This window comes from Rhea pennata, chromosome 3, assembly GCF_028389875.1.
Source record: "Rhea pennata isolate bPtePen1 chromosome 3, bPtePen1.pri, whole genome shotgun sequence".
Classification (NCBI taxonomy): domain Eukaryota; kingdom Metazoa; phylum Chordata; class Aves; order Rheiformes; family Rheidae; genus Rhea; species Rhea pennata.
Genome location: NC_084665.1, coordinates 45,007,458 through 45,028,359, shown reverse-complemented (window position 1 = coordinate 45,028,359; position 20,902 = coordinate 45,007,458). Strand labels below are relative to the sequence as shown.

Here is a 20,902-nt window from a genome sequence, read left to right as displayed (position 1 = left end):
CCTCCAGTGCTTCAGTGAATGAATCAGTGCAATTAAGTACACAAGAGGAAAATTTGGTACAGAAGAACCCTAAACTTTTGTAATGTCTTTTTCCCTTTTCTTAGTTTTCTCTATACTAAACTTTGGCATAGGAGTGTTCAGGGGCTACTTGATTCTTTCTAAGGGATTATCAGTTGATGCCATTCACTTTCATGTGCTCCCATGCATCTTGTCTCAATTCGAGACAGAAAAAGCATAAGAGTTTGTTTTATCTATATCCAGAATTCGTATTTGTCCAGATTCACAAAATCTTTTAAGAAAAGCATCCATCTGCTAGCAAGAGCTCAAATGCAAAAGAAATACAGGTGAGTCACTATGTTCAGATCTATCACTGTTGCACAGATTTTGCCCTTCCTGGCTCTTTGCACTACTTTTTAATGTTCTATTTACTTGAGCCTTCATTTCCTCATTCAAATAATCAGCAGCTAGTCCGCACACTACAGGGCCTCTCTCTACCACTGGATCAGATAAAGAATGTGTGTCTCTGTCAGATATTTCAGAGTTCACTCAGGACATCTGGCCACTATGCCCATTAGTCTATGTCACGCTTGTGCTGGATTCCAGCTGGAGTGGAACCAACACTGGCTGGATTATGAAGGCTCAGAGATCAGCTAGCCAAAAGTCTGTTGTCCTCAACTTCCTCCTTCTCAGAACTGCTGAAGACTTTTTTTTTCTTTTTTTTTTTTTTTTTTTTTTTTTTTCTTTTTGCACGTTGCTGAGCACTGTACGAGGAAAACGAACTTAGCAAGCCTTAAGAAGTCTATAGGAAGATTGAATGTTTCTGTATTTTCCTTATTTCACAAGAACAGTGGGGATGTTCCAATGAAACAAACTCTTTCATACCGTGAACACTTACAGGATAAGCTAACAGGACGAAAGTTGGCTTTTTTCCTTTACTGCCTACCTCAGCTGCAGATAGCATATCTCACATTATTATGCTGGTGCACAACTCTGCTCACCTCAGCATTCAGTAACAGGGAGATCTCGGCTAAGGAAGAGACTGCGGAGGTCCTACATCAGTTTAGAACAAACAAATCAATTTCCTGCACCAAAGCCATCAAACACCTGATTTCTAAATGGCATTTGAAATGCTCAGGAAGGTAGCCAGTGTTGAAGGCAGACATCTAACATCCATGTTGCTTTCAGAAGCTGCTATTTCTGACATGACTAACTGCTTTCTTAGGCATATCCAGATGGAGTCATTCTTAGGATCACCTTTTTTCATATCTAGTACCATACAGAATTCATTAAAGTCGCTGTCTAGTGAATTTCAAGCTACTCTGGCATTGCCACTACGAGAGAATAGGAGCCCCCTTTCTCATCTGACATGCTTTAAATTTCATTTCAGTCCCTAAACAGGCAGAGAATGGAAGTATGTTGGCTAATCTGAGCTAATTTTGGCATAGCCAATGGAATCTGTTCCTATCAGAAGATTATTAATTTCCAACAGATTTCAGCTAAGTGTGACCAAAAGGAAGAAGGAAGGCTTGTAATAATCAAGGCACTCAAAAAGCAAGAAATACGAAGCTAAGAGAAGGAAAAGCACAACAATATATATTATATATATATATATTCTAAACTGTGAGCTGTATTAAGCATACTGTAAGCTAGCTGTGAAAGAGCAGTCACAGAGCCACCATTCAGAAACAAACACCTCATCTGATGTAAAGAGCTAACGTACCACAACTTGTAAAAAGCTAAGTGATTTTCCCACTGACTTTATTAGGCATAAGAGCACTAGGGATAATTTTTTTGTTTTACACACAGGGCAAATTCTTTGGCATTTTACTAGCAAGTAATGCCTCGAATGGCAAAATTTGCCATTCTGGATTTATGCTTCATGGAGGAAAGGTTGGAACGAGCTCCTCTAAGTGGAGTCCATATGGTACTGCAGCCTTACTCTGGGGCCACTCTCCGTAAAACCAAGCTGCGAAGCCGCAGGTACAACGACTTCCAAGTACATCTGTAAACATCAGGCAATTCAGTTAGGAAAGGGAGAAAGACGATTTCTCTCCTGCTTTTGCAAAACCAGAAAACAAATACAAGCAAAGTCATGCTGAACCACAGCACACACTCACTGCAAAAAAAAAAAAAAAGAAAAAAAGAAAAAAAGAAAAAAAAAAGAAAGAAAAAAAAAGAAAAAAAAAGACTATGCTTTTATAGACACTTTCATTTGCACAAATTTTGATCCCAGAGAGCATTCTCTAAAATCAATAGTCGAAATTGCGGAACTACTGGCAATGCATACTTTGCTATTCACACTTCTGAAAAAGGGTTTCTGCAAAGATGTCTTCATCCCCACAAGGGTGATGCTGCAGTTTTTATGACTGTCTCTCCACGATCTTTCTTCTTGTTTGGACAAAGATGATGTCTCTCGCAAAATGGCTTCTGCAAGCTAATAGAGAATTTGTTATAAATACATAACTAATAGTTCAAGCTGCTTCTAGTAGAATCAGACACTTCTTCAATCTGGCAAAAATAAGCAACAACTCTCAAAGCCTTTAGGCTTTCTGTTGTAATAAGAATGATGTCATTTAAGTACACTGATAGCAATTAACCAGATATGCTAAAATGGTGCATAACTTCAGAATTTCTTTCAAAGCAAAGATTTCCACAGAGGATGGTAGTCTTTCATTATGAAAAAAAAAGCCATATTTAATAGCTTAGGATTGAAATCTAACCTCTATATATTTAAGCACAATGAATAAAATTTGAATAAAATTCCACATTTTGTTTTGCTGATGTTCCCCAGTACCTGATGCAGCAGTCTTTATAATGTAGCATCCTAATCTCTTTACTTACAGATCCTAATGATTGGCAAAGCATCCTCATGCCAGGCAAGAATTACTCTCACACAAAAAAATTCTGCAGTGGCTGGAATGAAAGCTTTCTACATCACCAAATGTCCCAAAGCAATGGAAATAATACAGAAATCTGTCCTGCAGTAGAAGTGAGTTGGCTTTTTCTTATCCTTTTACTGGAATTTTTATATCATTTATTCTGCACATGTGAGTCTGATCTTTTTTCTTCTCTGACCTTAACAATATATGAAAAGATGAGCCATATTAAAAGACAGGTGTGGGCAAATTAAAAGTAAAGTGAAATGCTAACTTGAAATGACATTTTCAAATGAACATAACAGTGTTAGGTGATAAGTTTCATTAATGAGAACATTAAAACCAAATAAAAAGAGAGATCAAAAACTTGTTCACTACATAAAGCAAGAGACAGGTTACTTGGTTGTTCTAACATGTTTTAAAGATTCATTAATAGAAATTAGATATACAAATTAGGGAAATATCTAGGAGTTAAGGGCTAGATTCAATTCTCTCCTAGGAGCATGCTTTCTGTGGAAGAGTAGGATTCATCTCACCAGCCTGCACCATCTAGAAGACAGTTATCTATTCTAGATCTTCCATCTCATATAGGATGAAATTAATCACTCTTTGAAGGCACCTATATTTCTCTAATGAGTATACAAGGAGATGAAATGACCAACTTCAACCAGAGTTCTGTCTTTTGAATTCCAGACTGAACGATTTAATTTCTCCAGGCTGCTTTCCCCACTGTAAGAAGTGGATAATAACGTTCTTCTCCCTCCCAGTACGCTGTAAATGTGGTTACTCAGTTCCACAGTAAGGTAACGAAGGATCCTACAAACGTATTAAACGAATGAGATGATACAAATGAGAAAGGACAAAAGAAACTGTTAAACTATAATTAAACCTCTTCCATGTCAGAAGATCAGCAGAGACATTTACACTAGCCAATTACATTCTCCAATCTGCTCCTCCTCCCTGCTCCACTAACTCCCATTCAGTTGTCCAGCTGCTGCTTTTGTAAGGCAGGCCACTGAGAGTGTTTTCTCTTCTGAGTATTTACAGCACAACATAAGAAATGAAATGAGGCTTACTAAAAAGTCCCACTATATCTATTGCTAGCAACCAGCCGGCAGCTGGGCTGTTTTATTAAAAAAGTAAATGGCATTATATACATAAAGAGCAGAATTAATCTAATTTGACTTCTGAAGATGACTTTTCACATGCCTATGTCACTATAATTTTTCTCTATACTCTTCTTCTGCACTCACCCATGCTGTCTCCAAAACTCAGTCCTCCTCTTTGTTCAGAGCACTCATGCTGGATACTGAAACTGTGACACCAGTAGAGTTAAGCAAGAAACGTGCAATTTGCTCTGTAGTCTACCAACTGTTATGTGCACTCCCTTTTTCCTGCTTCCCCTTCATTTGTGTATCTGCCTAATTCTGTCCATCTCATCACCATTCTTTATTTGCTGGGAGCTGCCCAGAACTGTCAGAAGTCTGTACATCAATCAGCCATTGCTGAGAAGAAACAGACTCACAAACATGGGAATCTTGCAGGCAAGTGACTCAGTGATATACTACTGTTCGGCTGCAAACTTTAATTTTTGAACGTCAGCTCATTACGTTGACAGCTGGGAACAAAAGATTAAAACAATTCTATCAAACTTCACTTCCTGGGCTAGACCTAGTCAGGAAACAGAATTAGTCCTCAGTAGAAATTCTAACAACTTTTTAAAAGCTCAAGTGGAAAAAAAAGCTGATGTTTCAAAATAGTTTGCAGAGAAGACATTCAAAATATTTTTATTCAAAAAGCTAAAACAACCTCACTAAAACTATTTAAATTTATATGCTGTAAATGTTTCACTTAGAGAAATATGAAACATGACCAGAGAAACCATTCACTATCTGTATAGTACAAAAATTACGTATTTCAAAAACATATAGATGAAAAGCAAAAAGTACATAAAGTCTGAACAAAGTACTATCTTGCCATTTTGACTCTTTCCAAAATTTTTCTGGTCAAGAATTTAATTGAAATTGGCGGGTTCCTGTCAAGTCTATAAATTCAGATCAAACATCATTGTGCGGCAGAACATTGTTCTGTCCAGCTTTTCTTACTAGGGATCATAGCGACCAGACAGATATTCAAATATGACTTTATTGCTAAGGAGACTGAAGTAGAGGATCCAAATAGATGGAATCACCCTAAAGAAATTTAGAAGAATTTGCAATGAATGATAGGAAAATGAACTCGAGAGCACCTACAGGAAACTTGGCGTTTGAAGAACACCTGGAGAGAGAGAATATCCATCCAGGACTGGTACCATTCACAATGCAGTAGCAAGTAGCTCAATGATACCATGATTCTCCTAAGCAACAACTGCAGTTCACGCTTTCTATCCTATCTAAGTAGAAACTATCCTGTTGCAGTAGATTATAATTTTATTTTAGTTGTGCACATCTTTCCTCCCCTACCTGGACTACCGCAGTGCAGCTCACCAGAGCATGCAGTTGACATGATTTTATCAGATGCTTTCAAATTCTTATTAAAAACAAATGTTGTAATGCATTTCCTCAGCAAAACCAGACGATCAATGGCCTTCACAGCTTATTCTAGCGCTTGGAGATAATTCTTTGTCCACATCTAAATGAGTTAATGATGCTTGAGCTTGCTTTCCCTTTTCAGGCACACTAACTTTTCAATTAGTCTATATATCATCTCTTACCTTACATTCATCCACCCACCAAGAGTTTTTCAAGTTCAAACCTTTCTGATCCATGAACTAAGCCTTTTACAGCTAGCAAGAAGCAGACAAATTGCCTTTGTTGGTATTATTCTTTCTCAGTGTTACTATCCACTTCAAACCAATAGGTTTTGATGACATTCTCACTAAATTTACATGAAATTCATGCTTTCTTTCTATTTCTCATGACTCTGGTAAATTCATTATTACTTTCTTACATTGAGTTTTCAGAGATTACTGATGACAGTGATGTTGGAGAGCATGCTCTGCCTCCCATGGGCACTTTGGGCAATTTCTAAGGACACTGAGATTCCATTTCACTGACTTTCCTCAGGAGATTTCCATGCCTTCATTAGAGACTTTATGGATAGCTCTGTGGAGAAAAGCTTTGTAAAATGGATTATTTTTGTATGTGTAGGTTTCATTTGAAGTAGGTAGAATAGAGTTTAGTTGTCAATAGGTGCAGAGTCAGAGAAAAGGCTGACTGAAAGAACTATAGACTTCTGGAGAAACTTGTGAAAGTGAATTTGGAAACTTTGGTCAGTTATAAGAGCAGACAAGGCATGTAGGAAAGGGACTGATTGAATAGATTTATATACACAGCCTGGCTCCCAAGACTGATTTTCATGGAAATATAGCATAATTAGGAAACAAGCCACTCCCAGATTATTTTTTTATGTCCGGAAAGTACAATGGGAAGTACTCACATTTCTGTCTTGAGTGTAACCTCATGTCTCCAGAAAGCCAGTGTCTATCATCTGGCACTCAAGTTTAAAGTAACCTAGAGCCTTTTTAGGATGAATGTGGGATTTGATTGGGCACGTCAGGCTGTTAAATTAGATATACAGCTAGATATATTCCAGGTACCAGAAAAACAAAGATCAGGATAGTTAAAAACCTTCACAAAGATTTAAAGTCCAGTATGGCACGAGAACGAAATTTCTCAAGTGCCAGTTCAAATCTGGAAAAGCCAGTCCACAGAAATAAAATAATAAGGCAGACCTCACAACCTTCTGTACCAAATAGAAAGCACATTTTTTCAGTCTATTTTTTCTTCTCATATAAAGACAGTGGGATGTACATTTAAAACAAAAAACAAAACAATGACCTACTAACAAAAAAAAATCTTCATTTTTGTACAGACAACTGTTCCCAAGAAGTAGCAAAACAAATGGCCACCTGTGACAAATGGAAGGATTCAGTAACTACCATAAGATGCCTGCACTGAAGGATACACATGGAAGAGAACAGTGCATTTACTCTACAGAAGATAGCTTACTTGTATTTCTTCTGATTTCACATTTTCTCCAGTGACTCTACTCTTCCTTTGAACTTGCTATATTCAACTTTTTCTTTCTGTAGTGTTTGAATTTGCTCTCTGCTGTATTCCAAAAGGTGAGTCAGTTCCTGGTTCCCGATGGTCTCACACTCATCCATTTGAGTTCTGTTCAGAAGGTAAACAAGGAGCATGAAGCTGGCATAAAGACTACAACAAAGGACTGCTTTTAGATATGTCTTCTTTAGGCATGGTTTTTGGAGAGTTTGAGCATGTCCCAAATACACTGATATTGCTGGGAATGACAACAAGAGATCAGCACTTCTCAAAATCAGGTCCTTTGTCAGGGGGAAACTGTCATGCACATGTTCAGCTGCAGAATTTATTCTACTGAGTAGATGGAAACAATTCTCATTGTGGTTTTCTTTCCAAACAGCTCAATGACCACAGAATTAAGAGACTTTCAAACTCATTTTGTGGGTACAGGGAAAGCTAAATTAGAATAGACCTGCAGAAGGCACTGATTATTCCTTGGCACTACACCTAGGAAGATGAAGCACTTGACCATGCAAAGCTGGGGACTGAGCTGTACTTCTAGTAGCCTCATCATTCCCACAAATGAGAAAAGTCATGCAACTGCATGGAAGGAGGTAAACTACTTTGCTTGCCACAGACAAGTAAACTCCAAGTGTTAAATGTGGAAGCTCAGTATCAAGAAGACATTTTGCATTCCAACCTAAGGTGTCAAGGCATGAGTTGTCTGGAAGTGTACTTTGTATAGACCTAAATGCAGCACATTCATATGACTGCACCACAGCTGCTTAGTTCATTTTTAATGTGTTATTAAATTATTTGTTAGCTTCCTGCTTCAGCTCACTTAATGGCCTACAGCCACCATCTGGCCATCAGTATTATTTGAAAGGCAACAAGAGCTACAGGAGTCAGCCATGATCTTGTATTTTCCTCTCAGTAATGCAGTTTATCACTTCAGCAGAAAAACATGAAAGTACACAAACAAGCTTCCCATATCCTGCTGTCCATTACAATTATTATTTAATTTTTAATTTTTGGTTGTGTTCTATCTTAAATCTGACTATCTAATATACTGGTAAAATGCATGTTGAAAATAATGTCTCATCACTATTCAATAAAAATATTAATTTTTCTCACATTAATCCAGTTAAATTATCAAATATAGGCAGCCCACCACTTCTCTGAATCCAGATCAGTGCCCTGAAATACAATACACTTGAAGAAAAGCAAGAATCAAGTTCTGTATAGAATATCTTCCACCAAAGACTGAACAGTACTGTTTTTCTTGCATCCAGTAAAATAAAGCCCAGGAAGCTATTCCCTCCAGCATCTCAGCTGATATCAACCTCTTCATAACTACACAAGAGTTACATCTGTAGAAGTAAGCTAATCAGAGCTACAGCACAAACCCAGGCATGGAGTTGTCCACAGTGCCACTCTGCTGATCTCTGGTCTTGGCATATGACAGCCACCATGCCACTAGACAGTTCCTAGCAAGTCCTGGAGGTTAGTGCAGGCCAGGAATCATTCCCAATAGAATCACAGAATGGTAAGGTTGGAAGGGACCTCTGGAGATCATCTAGTCCAACCCTCAAACAAGTGGCCCATACAGGGATTGAACCTACAACCTTGGCATTACTAGCACCACACTCTAACCAACTGAGCTAAACCAATAGGCAGCTTGGATACAGCCACCCTAGTCTGCAGGGTAAAATAGCTTAGCTGTATGGAGGTGCTATGGCTGGTCTCCAGGCCAACAGTCCCTACCGCGGAGAGATGCAATAGCTGAAAATATCAAAAGCACGCACAACAAAACCTCTTATGAGCCTTAGATATAGCAGAGTTCATACTCCTGCTATAAACTGCAAATAGGAGCAAGGGACCCATCAGAAACGTAGAATGGAGAGAAAAGGCTATTTTGTATGAACTCAAAATCTTGCATGACTCCTGAGCGTACTTCTGCATGAAACACACTGCAGCGAGTTAGCTGTGAAGTGAAAAGCATATACATGTGAAGCAAAGGTCAGAAAGGTTTTCAGAAAGGCTTTCAGAAAAAGCCTCTTAGCCAAACACAGATTGGAAGGAGGAAAAAAAAAAAACAGATGGCTACTGCTGTGGCTCCACAAACACTGTCGATCCAATACTCCAAGCAAATTATGTATTACAAATGGCAGAGAATTTATCCTTGTTGAGGGAATTTAAATCATCGTCACTGAATCCTCTAACGAACACCAAGAGTTAGCAGCAATTCCCTCAGCACTGCCTGGGTGCAGCTGCAGCCCGCTGCCTCGGTAACTCTCCAGGCTCCTTTAGGCACAAGATAAACACAACATGCTACACCCCAACTGCTTTAAACCTCCTGCCTAAATCTATCATGCCTGCAAAGGTCTGAAAACAAAGTGCTTGGAAACCGATGAATGGACAGACTGGGCAGGTCCAGGCAAGTCATGCTGCTCTCAAAAGGATTTTCATTGCTTCCAGGGAGCACACGCCGTCACCACGACAGAGGTGAAATGCTATTGCTGTAGTAACCAGCTAGGGCGCCTGGTAGGCTCGCTGGCTTAAACCTACAAAGCAGATACTCCAATTGCATAAATCAGTGCAGGGCCAACGCAGTCAAGGAGGATAAGCTGCTTTTCACAGATAGTTTTAACTCGTAATTTAGAAAAAGGAAACAGAGAGACGAACACGTCAAATTTCTCATGCATTTTTTGGATAAATATCAGTGTGAAAATGCTAGGGGTACTGTGGCTGATGATATGAATAACTCCACTAAAATTTTGTTTAAAAAAGTATGGTATTACAAAACATCAAAACACTGCCATTTGCAAGGCAGGGTAATCGGGAAACGCTGTCAGAAGACAGAGAAAGCAGTGCTGGCAGAGAGCATACTGCAGTCACTCTGCACCAAAATACCATTCCAGAGCAAAAACTAACACCAGAAAAAGTAAAAGCTGCACCTGATTTCATTAGTAGTTTTATAAACTGCCCAATCCCACAAATATTCACGTCTGTAATTCCTATCACAGTCACTTGGAGATCATCTTCCAAGACGGCTGCAAGATCGCAAACAAGATGGATCTTTAATGAAGCCATCTATTTCAAGATATGCAAATGTACTTTGCTAAAAGATAGCTATGAGAGGAAATCATACAGATTGATAAATATTATTCTGAAATACCATTTTGCACTAATCACATGGTCTTTGAAATTAAGAGAAATGGACAAATAGTTGTGAAAAATGATTTTTGAGTTTGCATTATCTATTAAAGTAAAAGGCTAAATCGATACATTATTCTTATTTGGTACAAACCAAATTTGCATACCTATTGAGAACTATACTGTAAATACAAAAAGGAAAAGAATATCATCTGCTTTTACAGCAGATGGCACATAGTAATTTCTAATAGATTTCATCTTTTTTTTTTAAAAAAAAGACATGTTTGATTTGATTGTAAATACACTAAAATTTTATTACACTCGTTTGCATGACCTGTAATTACAGTTGTGAAAGCACTTACATTCTGAACTCCATAGTTTCAAAACTTATTTCTTGCAGGGATTTTGTGCTAAAGATTTATTTCCCTTTTATGAAGATGTAAAAAGCAAATCAAAAAAAAAAAAGCAATTTTCAGCACTTCTATTGCATTTTAATAATTTTAAAAGCAACTCCTGACATTTCAAGTTTGTCATTTATACAGTATCAAACATATCCTCGATCTCATCTATATGTGTTTATGAAATTACAATGTCAGTGGCATTGGCATGCGCTATACATTTTTGGGTTGATTTTGGAAATACAGGCTTCCCTTGACATGAGACAATGTGACACATGAGACACATGACATGAGAAGTTTCTCCTTTATTATAGGCCTGATCCCATAAAATGAAATATCCTCAGTTCTTACTGATTTCAGTGTAATTTGAAGATGCTCAGCAACTTATAAAACAACACTTGGCACTACTCAGCTTTAAGCCCACACAATGCACCAGCATTTTCAGAGTTGGCCCCTTCAGTCAAACACTTCATTGTGTTATCACCACAGTTTATTTTCAGCACTTCAGTTTTCAGAGACTACATGGCTGCCCTTGAAAGGAGGCTAGCCAGGAAATATCAATTTAGCAGTCTCATTGTAAGGATCCTGAAGGAAATACTGGCCTTACTTCATACTCAAACAGATTTCAGTGGATCTAGATTTACCTGAGAAAATGCCTTGCATTCTCTTGTTCTTCTTTCATCCTAGTCAGTGAAGGGGTTCTTCCAAGATACACACCAGCCTCTAATCCTCTAGTAAGGATGTTCTGGGTTTCTTATATAGAGACAACTATGTTAGTACACAACATTTTGTGAATACTGACAAACCCTGTCTACATATTTAAAACCACAAACAGACTGCATAAGTATAGTAAGTTTTACTGCTTAACCTTTCAAACAGAATTAACTTGCTTGTGCCTAACTATGCAATATTCAGTTCCCAGCATAGTTCTTGCTGGTGGAATCCAAGCCCGACTGAACATGACAAGAAAGTAGATTTGGGGATATATCAGTGTCAGTGGATAATTCCTTATTCAGTATGTGAATGCCAACTGATAGTTTAACCTTATTTTGAATGCAACTTTCAGATAGTCCTCAGGTGCTCATTTTGTAGCAAGAACTCAATGTGGAGTAGACACATGATGCTTAGTAAGCTGTGACAGAGCAACTGAGAACCACCAGAAATGAAAGTTTCTGCCTCAGGGATTGCTGCAGGCAGGACAACTGATTTTGATTAACTCTAATCAGAGACAGCCAGTGGATTTGGGATAAGGAGACAAGATGAAGGGGGGAAAAACTCCTTCAGTGGAAACTGAGGGAAAAGTGTAAAAAGCAGTTTAATAAAAAGGACTAAATCTCTTCTAAGCGGTGTATCATTTCACTGCTAGAAATAAGATGACCAGGACAAAAAGAGCTAAAAAGATTGGTTGGCTGAAGAACTGTAACAACAGCCAGGATTAGCTGAGAAAATGTGCTTGTAGGAAATCACCATTTTCCACTGATGTGAAGTACTCTGTGTTTTAGGTACAAAATAAGTGAATTTGACAAAACCTTTTGCCCAGCCTGTCCTTCTTTTTTTGAAATCACATTATCTCTGAGGAGCGTTAATAGAAAACATGGACCTCCCACTACCAAGGGAACACTGGATGAACACATCTACACTACAGGGAACTCCAGCACTGACTTCACGGATTCACTGAACAGAGCATGTGGTCAAGATTCTGTATCTGAAAGTGCACTGCAAGCAAAAAGTTTAGGAAAAATAGCCAGTAAAGACGGGGAGCCAGGCGTAATAAGGGGCTTGCAGGTTCTCCTCTTCTCCCTCTCCTCTCCCTCTCTCCTCTCTGTTTTTTTTCCAAATTAGGATTTAGAAACACTGATGGAGGCATATACACAGGTAGTATGCACAGAATGAGTCATATACTGTGAAAAATTTATTTTCCCTGTATCAGTGGAAATCAAAACTCAGGTAGGTCTTACCTAATGGGTTTGCAGACATTTTTTTCCGTGGTTCCTCCACTACAAGCATTTCTTTAATCTTGAAAGTAGGAATCTGGCTCACTGCTGTTGAGGGTGGCACATCCAGGCTTTTAACATCCCTGACACTATTCACATTCTTTGATTTAGGTTCATGCCCTCTCCTTTTGGACGTTGTAAGATGAACTGGAGATCGCTGAAGAGAAGTGTGAGCCTTGCTCACCTGTGGCCTGACAATTCCAGTACTGGAATCACTGCTGCTTGTGCTGAGAGACAGACCTTGCTGTCTTGAGAGCTCCTGAACATCTTGTTTCCTCAGAGCTGATCTGCTATACTTCTTCACAGGCATTTTTTCTGTTCCACTGGGCTCATCACTGGCATAATCATCATCACAGTGATCCAAACGCCCACCAGTACAGTCTACCCCCGGAGCCGTATAGTTCAAGGGAAAACAACCACGGTGAGATTTGAGGTCATCATCACTGTTGGAAGACAAGATGCTTGACTCACTAGACAAAGATGCAACACAGCACATCGAGGCAGCTGTGCCGTTCCTTTGCCATCCCTGCTGGAATGCCAGAGACGAGCTTTTCTTCTCCACAGCCTGTGGTGAGCTATGGACAACTATCTTATCATTGACCATCTTAAACCCAGAAGAGACTCCTCTTTTGCTTTCTGAGCTTTGGCTCCCTGTGACAAGTTCCTCAGCACACATCTGACCTCCCTTCTGACTCTGTGTGAACACAGGGGCTGCACTCCCTTCTGCATGCCTTATTTGGCCTCCTCCTAAATTCTGAAGTGGAGAATGCCTTTGTAGGCCTTCAAAGGGGTTTTTTGCTCTCTCTGTGAAATCACCTGTCTGAGGCTGGTCCACCACACACAGGTCCTCTTGCACAGTACCCTCCACAGGTCTTCTTTCAGTTCTGTTTGCTTCTTTTAGAGGATCTGCATGACGAGTTTCATCTTCCTCTCTTACTCGTAAGTTCATTTCTATTACTGTTTCAGGACAGAGTTGCCGGAGTTCAGGCCAGTTTATCTGAGATGAGGCAGTAGGACTCCCCTTTGTATCCTCATCTATCCCAATTCCTTCTCTTTCTTTTGCACTTTGCTCAGGTGCTTTTGCTTCACATTCAGTCTGAGCCTTCATTTCCCTCTCATCTAAAACACATTCTGCTCGTTGTTTATGTGCACCTATCTGCACGGAGCTTCTGGCCTGCAGATTTAACTGAGGGCATTTCCCTAGCTGCAGTTTGCCTGCATGCCCTGGGCCAGGCCAGGAGGAGTGATTCCAGCAGTCAAAAACAGCTCTTCTAGAATGCTTTCTCTGTTCTTTTAAAAGGTTCTCTTTATTTTTTTTAAGCCTTACAATACTTCCTCTACGTTTCAGAAAAGACTTTCGAGAGTTTAGTTTTGCCTTGCTCTGAAAAACACCAAAAATTGTGAGAATCACACAAGCTTGTGAGAATCAAGAACTGAGAAATATTACCCAAAAAGGAAGACATTTATGGTAACGTAAAAAGTTGAGACACCAGAAGTCTTAAAGTAAGACAATGTCTTTGGATAGCTGACTGCATGAATAACAGCCTTCAGACCACGGGGAAGATAAGAGGTTCTAGAATCAGTAGCTATGTGACTCCTCCTTTAGTTCATTAGTAGAATCAAATGGTTGAGATGGTGCTAAGTGTTGCATCTGTAACACTTTCCTGCTTTATTTACTTTTAAGAGCATGCTTTATTTACTTTTAAGAGAAAATTGCTTGATAATCAATGTGCATCTTCCCAGTCAACTAGCCTAAAAAAATGCAGAGTCTAACACCTAAAGGCTCCCAGCAAAAAAATCCCCTCTGTGTTTGGCACTACGGGTTAGACTTTCGAAAGAACTCAGGAGTTTCCAACAAAACAGTCACCCAGTACTGAGCTTACTTGAAAAGCTGGACATTAACTGTTGTCAGACTTGGCAGGAAGAGCCTTGAGGGGAAAAAAAATCTTTTCAACCTTTAACTATATACACCACAAAGAGCAAAAACAAGACAGCTTATGAGATCCTTCCACAGCTGGCGTGTGAGCTGCTTCTCCCTTGTGAACAAAGTATTTCAGCCTCCAGGCCTTTGCAGGGCACAATTCTTCACAAGGCGGGAGGGCATAAAGCTGCCAACTCCGCCCTGAACACAAACTCACAGTAATCTCTAAGCAGAGCTGTCTCGGCATTTCTCAGTGAAAAAAAAATAGTTTTGCTTCTTAACGAATAGAAAGTGAGGGTATGGCTAGAACTGGATTGCTCCAAGGAGGGGAAGGGAAAGGGACAGAGCACCAGCGCTCCTCCTTCCGCCCCGGGGACAGGACGCATGATCGGACATCTACGGCTGCTGGTGTCTGCGTGTGCACGTGTGTGCACGCACACCTGCTCCTCCTCCTGCAGCAGTCACTGCCACCGTTGCGCCAGCCCCACCACTCGGACAGCGGCGCTGCCACGCTGCCGTTTCAGAGCTCTCGGAGGCAAAACGGGCAGTGGAGCCACGGCTGTTTTGCCCCCAGGCACCACTGGCATCCGTGCCAGCAGCACATGCCAACTTGACCATGCTCAGAGCCAGTTCTGCTGTTAATCCTGTGAGAAGTCTGGTATGAGTTACTGAGATCACTCAGTGAAGGCACCCGTGGGACAGTACCGGTTGCTCCTGCTGCTGTTTTTCCATGAGCTGCGCGTCTACTTTAAGTTGTTCTTCAACAAATTCTTCAAAAGTCTTCTGTCTTATACCAGTTCCTGGTGTGATTGGCCTAAGCAAGAAAGTACTAAACTGTAAGGTTCTCCAACCAGTTTTCTTTTGGTAATTCTGAGGGAGCTGACACTGAGTTCAGAATTCCAATGTCATGCCTCTTTTTTTAAAAAACTTGAAGTGTCTTAGCAATAAGACCAGTATTAACTTTTAATTTAAAATATCCTGTTTAGACTGAACATAAATTATGCTTTTAGTAGATTACATTTTTAGGCTGGTATCAGCCTCTTCTTAAAAATGGAAAATAGAAACTATCCAAAAGGAAAAGTATTTCAGGCATTTTCCCCAGACTAGATCTAGTTACAGTCACAAAGAACTCTGTAACTCTCTGTCAGAGAGGTTTGAACAAACTGGTGAAAAAAGTGATAGAAAAGGGATGTCTACAATGTTCTGGAATGACAAACTGAAGTCTGACTAAAAATACAGCATATTGCAGCATACATGAACATACCTTATTTCATTGGAAATGTACTTAGAGGCTTAATTTAGGCACTTCCTAAAAATTTGTGCTGAATATGAAAAAAATCCTGCACGTAACAGACATCCTGGCTATACACCACGTTACAGTTTTTACCATACCACACGTCTACCTAACACCACTGACTACAGATCATCTTTTTCTTCGTCGGACTGGCTTTGTCCATTTTAGCAAGCAGCATGGCCTAACAGGAGTAGGTTTGCAGAGCAACAGTTGTTGCTGAGGTCATACTACACATTTCAGGTAGGGTCACTGCCAAATAGCTGCAGCCGGCTCACACGAGAAAAATGTCTAGAATTGGAGCACATTCTCTGCTTTAGTTTCATCCAGAGAAAATTCAGTTTGTGCTCTCTAAGACCTCACCACAGTGTGAACCGGAGCAGAGTAATTACTTTCAGTCTATTTTGGCTAGAAGTTTGCTGCTTCTGTTTAAAACGTGAAGGAGGGCTTAGTGTCCTCAAAAGTTGCTGCTTCTGTTTGCAAATGTTTAAACACATTTCAGTTTTTATCACAAAAACAGAACAAGATAAAGAGTCCTTGAATTCCAGTCCTTGAAATACAAAGTATTAAGTCTTAATCTCCTGTATTGCATTAGGTGAGAAAAGGTGCTGCTAATCAGTTTCTGCCTGGCCCGGAGTTATCTCCATGCTAGTGTGCTGGTACAACTCATTCAGCAACTGAGTGAGGAACTAGATCAGAGCACCGATAGAAGCTAAAAACTATATTTCTCCCCTCTCCAGAAAACTTTAACCTGGATCACTGCTCTGATCTTGTTTATCATATAAGCACATAACGATTGGTCTTGGCACAGCTGAAGAGGCAGGGCAAGCACAGACTGACACTGCCATCACCAAGTGATGGCCACTGCAGGCTGTGATGCCACTGCAGAAGAAATGAAGGCATAACAAAAGATATTATCTCTCCCGTACAATTTTTGCTTTACTTACATCCTTACAACATCATAATCACACAGCTGCTACTCCTTAAAAAATTTTTTAATCTTTGAATGCTAAGACAAAGACAAATAGAAAAACTTCAATTTTATATTTTGTAGTTCTCTTGAGTTTATAAGAAGCTGAATCACAGTATTTTAATACATGGGGCTTGTAAAAAATATTTGTGGGGTAACATCTGTTACTGGACAGGAAGTATTCTGGCATACAAGGAGTTTCACAAGGCTGATCTGCTTATAAAATGAAAAGGGAACTATATAAAAAGAGGAAAGGGAAGCTATATAAAAAGAGGTGATCATTCAAAAGTGCTTCCTGTGGTAAAATGCATCTCTCACCCAGTGAAGGATGTTAACAAGAAAACCATTCACTAATACTAGCTACTTTTAGTGTGATTACCAGGGTGTTTTAACACATCTCAGTTTTCATCATAGAAATGGAGTAAGATAGAGAGTCCTTGAATTCCGGTCCTTGAAATACAAAGTATTAAGTCTTAATCTCCTGTATTCTTGTTCACATTAGTGTTACAGTCTTAAAATGGAAAATCTTTCCGACAGTCATACACATTACTTTGGCAATCCATTGGAAAGAAAAGCCAAGGCTAGTTCTGATGGCCTTAGGCTGTTTTTATTAAAGATTATTACATTATCTTCTAACAAAATACAGACCAAAACAAAAACCAGCAAACCCAGAAAATGTGGAAGTATATCAACTGCCAGTTCTTAGACCTGCCCCATCTTTGCCCATTCATCCTGGTCACTCTTAAGCAAGGGAAAGAGCCTTTGTGTTGCAAATAGTTGCAAATACAACACATACAGTATGCATATAAGCAAGAAAAACATGCTTTTGTAACTGTGCCCAACTGAGTAAACCCATTTCTCACCTGTCTTCTGGACTTCTAGCCTTCAACGTCGCCTTCATGCCAAGGGGAGATGGAGCAATCTCCTCATTAACTTGTTCTTTGATTGCAGAAGTAGCTTCAGCGAAAGTTCTTTCTTCTAATTGACTATTATCTAAACAGAATAAAAAGGTCAATGAAAGCAAAGCCTTTATTTACATAAATAAATGAAAAATGAACAAAATAAAATAGAAATAGTAATATTCTCAACAACATGAAAATTTTAGGTTTTTGAAAATACTTCCTCGAATGCTTCAGAATTAAGTAGAAGGAATGATGCAGCTCATGACAAAAATATGCCTTCTAATCCTCAAGTCTAATGGTTGGAAAGAAGGAAAGAGGAAGTGGTAGGATTTCTACTCCTGTGCCCTAAAGAATTCTAATGCATGCTTAACACGCTCAGTGCAGAACATTTCTCTTCACTTTGCTGGACAGTACTGAACTGCTCATATGCTTGTGATTATAGGACTGCAAGTCAGTTCATTAACCAAACAGAGAAGAGTAGTTGTATCCAGCAGATTTTGTAACTAAGCGTATTCTATTCTGTTTCACCAAAGTGTTCACATTGTGCAACTTCCCACTGACGTCTACTGGCTATGTTCACTAGAGCAAAAAGGCTCCTACCCCCTATCATTTTTTTACGTATGTCAGCTAATGGAGACTTGCTCTTTCAGCTCAAGTTAGGACTGTCTGCTGGAGCAGAATGCCTTTATTGGTTCATTCATACTAAACACTGTTGTATAGGCACAAGCCACACAGCTCACTTCCTTTGAAATTAAGGCATCCAATGCTACTTAAATCTTTTGTAGGATACTGAAAACACTTTCTGATCTTCATCTTCCACAAAACCTCGCAATGCTCTTGCTAGATCTCATGACTCCACCTGGCTGAGGGAGTATAGTGGTTAACAATTATTTCCCTTTGTCTTCGGTAACATAATGCAAGTGATTTCCAATAAACCATCAGCACTGGTAACATAAAAGTTTCTAAAACTCTTCAGTCTCACGGTGGACAAGCAATCCTGCTTCTGCAATCCTCTTACTTGCCTCAGACCAGAACATGGCTAAGGAGTTAGAGATGACACAGCAAGCACATGGCAGAAAGGGACACACAACTCACATATCCCTGCGCATTTCCAGTCTCATGTGTGGCTATGCTGTCACCAGTGTTTCAGATGGCCTATCCATCTCTCCATGAGAAAAGTGGCAATGGGAATGCCCTAACAGGAGAGCTGCCCCACTACTGCAATTTTCAAATTAAAAAGGAAATAGTGAATACAAAATACAGCTGAACAAGATGTTCCTGACAACTCTCTGAAAGACATTTCTTCTTTTTCACACCAAAAACTAGTTATTCCCAGTACAGTGGAACAACAAAAGGGTCCAAGGAGTTCTGTTATTCACCTTTGTCTTCTGTTATGTCCTCTTCTTGAGCATCTTGTCTGGAAAGTGTTTTTGTGGGGCTCCCAGCACACTGAGGCAGCAGCTCTGCGTTCATCTCTTCAAATAAGAACATGAAATGTGTTAAACATGTCATCATGCTCCCGTTGCTCTCATTTACCCTCCCCCAGTTGTGCTTGCAGTGGAAGAATTTCTACAGCTCTCTGAAGAACTGTATCATGGAACTCATCCAGGCTCAGATTAACCCAGCAAAAAATCCATATTCCTGGACAAAGGAAGGAGTCAAGATTGCTTCTTTCAGGGAGAGCCTTCGTCTGAGCCAACTTAAAGTATATGAAACTGAAATCTCAGTTGTTCTCTAAGACTGCATCTTTGCATCATTAGCAGATCCTGTTGTAGAAGTCTGAAACAATCTCGCATTGAGGTCTTATTCACATCCTCTTCCCCTTCAGTTCTTCTTTGTGTTCCTTCTCCCTCCCATTTTTAAACCTCTGATTGCTCACAAATTACTCCTTCTTCTTTCTTACCCTTTGGTATCTTCTCAGAGAAAACAAGGCTGGCCAATCATAGCAAAGAGAGGAAGCCAAGCAGTGGCTTTCATCTTTTTTCCTCGAAACAACAGGATTACAGGGAGATGTGAGAAACATTGAGATTGCTGATAAAGAGCTGGCCTCCTCCACTAAACAGACACATTCTCTCATTTTTGGAAGTGAGATTCATTTTCTACTTTTTAACTTCTTCCCCTAAAAGCAATAAATTCTCTATTTCATATAACTTAACTTTCCCATCTTAATGACTTTCTCCTCCATTTAGATAAGTCTCCAGTTTTTTAAAAGCTTTTATGACAAGCTATCAAAACAAAACAAAACAATCACCCCCTGCCTTGCAATAAAATCAGGGACAGTCTTAGCTCAGAGAAAGGGACTTGTAAAGTATCCTTAGACCCAGATGCTCCATGTTCTTTACTCACCTGAATCCAAAAGATGCAGGTGCTCTCCTGAGATTTCCAAACTGCTCTCATTTGGCACCAACAGTGGGGATCTTCTTTGCTGGGTAGAGTGCATTATCAAGAGACCAGCCTGTGAGCAGTCTTGGCTTTGGAACTGTGAAGATTTTTCTGATGGGAGTTGGACAGGGATTAAAGTAGCAGGAAAGCATGGCAGGGTTGCCACTGTGGCAATCAGATGAGAAGAAATCCCACCAGAACCTGAAAAGCCTGAAAGAAAGTTAGCAGAAAAGAAACATTAGACAAGCACAGGACAGTTATTGATAGATATATTTGTATCTATGAAATATACAGACAGCTGAGCTGGAAACCTCTTGCTATACTAGTATTGCACAAAGACACTAGTGCTTCCACATTCCATGGCGTTTTGCATATTCAGCATGAAAGCATCAACTATTGTTCCTGTTATCTTTTTGGAATCATAAAATGGGCTTGTCAAAACCAGGAGACATAATCAAAATTATTGAATTATTGAATGCCACAAGGATGCTGCCATTAAAAAATTCTTTAAAAGTACACTTAAAACTCACCTTTCCTCTAGCTCTTCTTCAGTCTCTTAGCAGGTAAAAGCTAAGTCTTGCAAAGCATTTCTGAGGCATGCCTCATTGCAAGAAAAAGGAATGTTTTGAACTCTGCACAGCCTGCATCTTATTAGAAGATTCCCAGTGGAAAAGATACAAGCAGCTCTGCAAGGGGACCAGCACCCAGGCCTCACTGCTTCCAGGAAAGAATCCCCTCTTCTGACTTTCTTTCTTCCAACCTATGATTCCTTCCTATACAGTGACCCAACTTCAACATGAGGAACAGAGAGTGCCTGTGATGGAAATACTTTCTAGCCTCTAGTTGGGGAATTTTTTGAAAGAAGGTTGATCTGTGGATTCAAATCTTGTCAGGTTGATATGGGCATGGGATCCAAAAAAAAAGAGCCTCTTAATTTCTGAACAAGACCCAGAAGAAAATGGTGCAGTC

At 39.7% G+C, this 20,902-nt stretch overlaps 1 pseudogene; it reads right to left on the bottom strand.

Annotated features, from left to right (window-relative positions):
* LOC134138841 (uncharacterized) overlaps window positions 1–19,991 on the bottom strand; it is a 31,545-nt pseudogene extending 11,554 nt beyond the window's left edge.
* Between the last annotated feature and the right edge of the window lie 911 nt (window positions 19,992–20,902).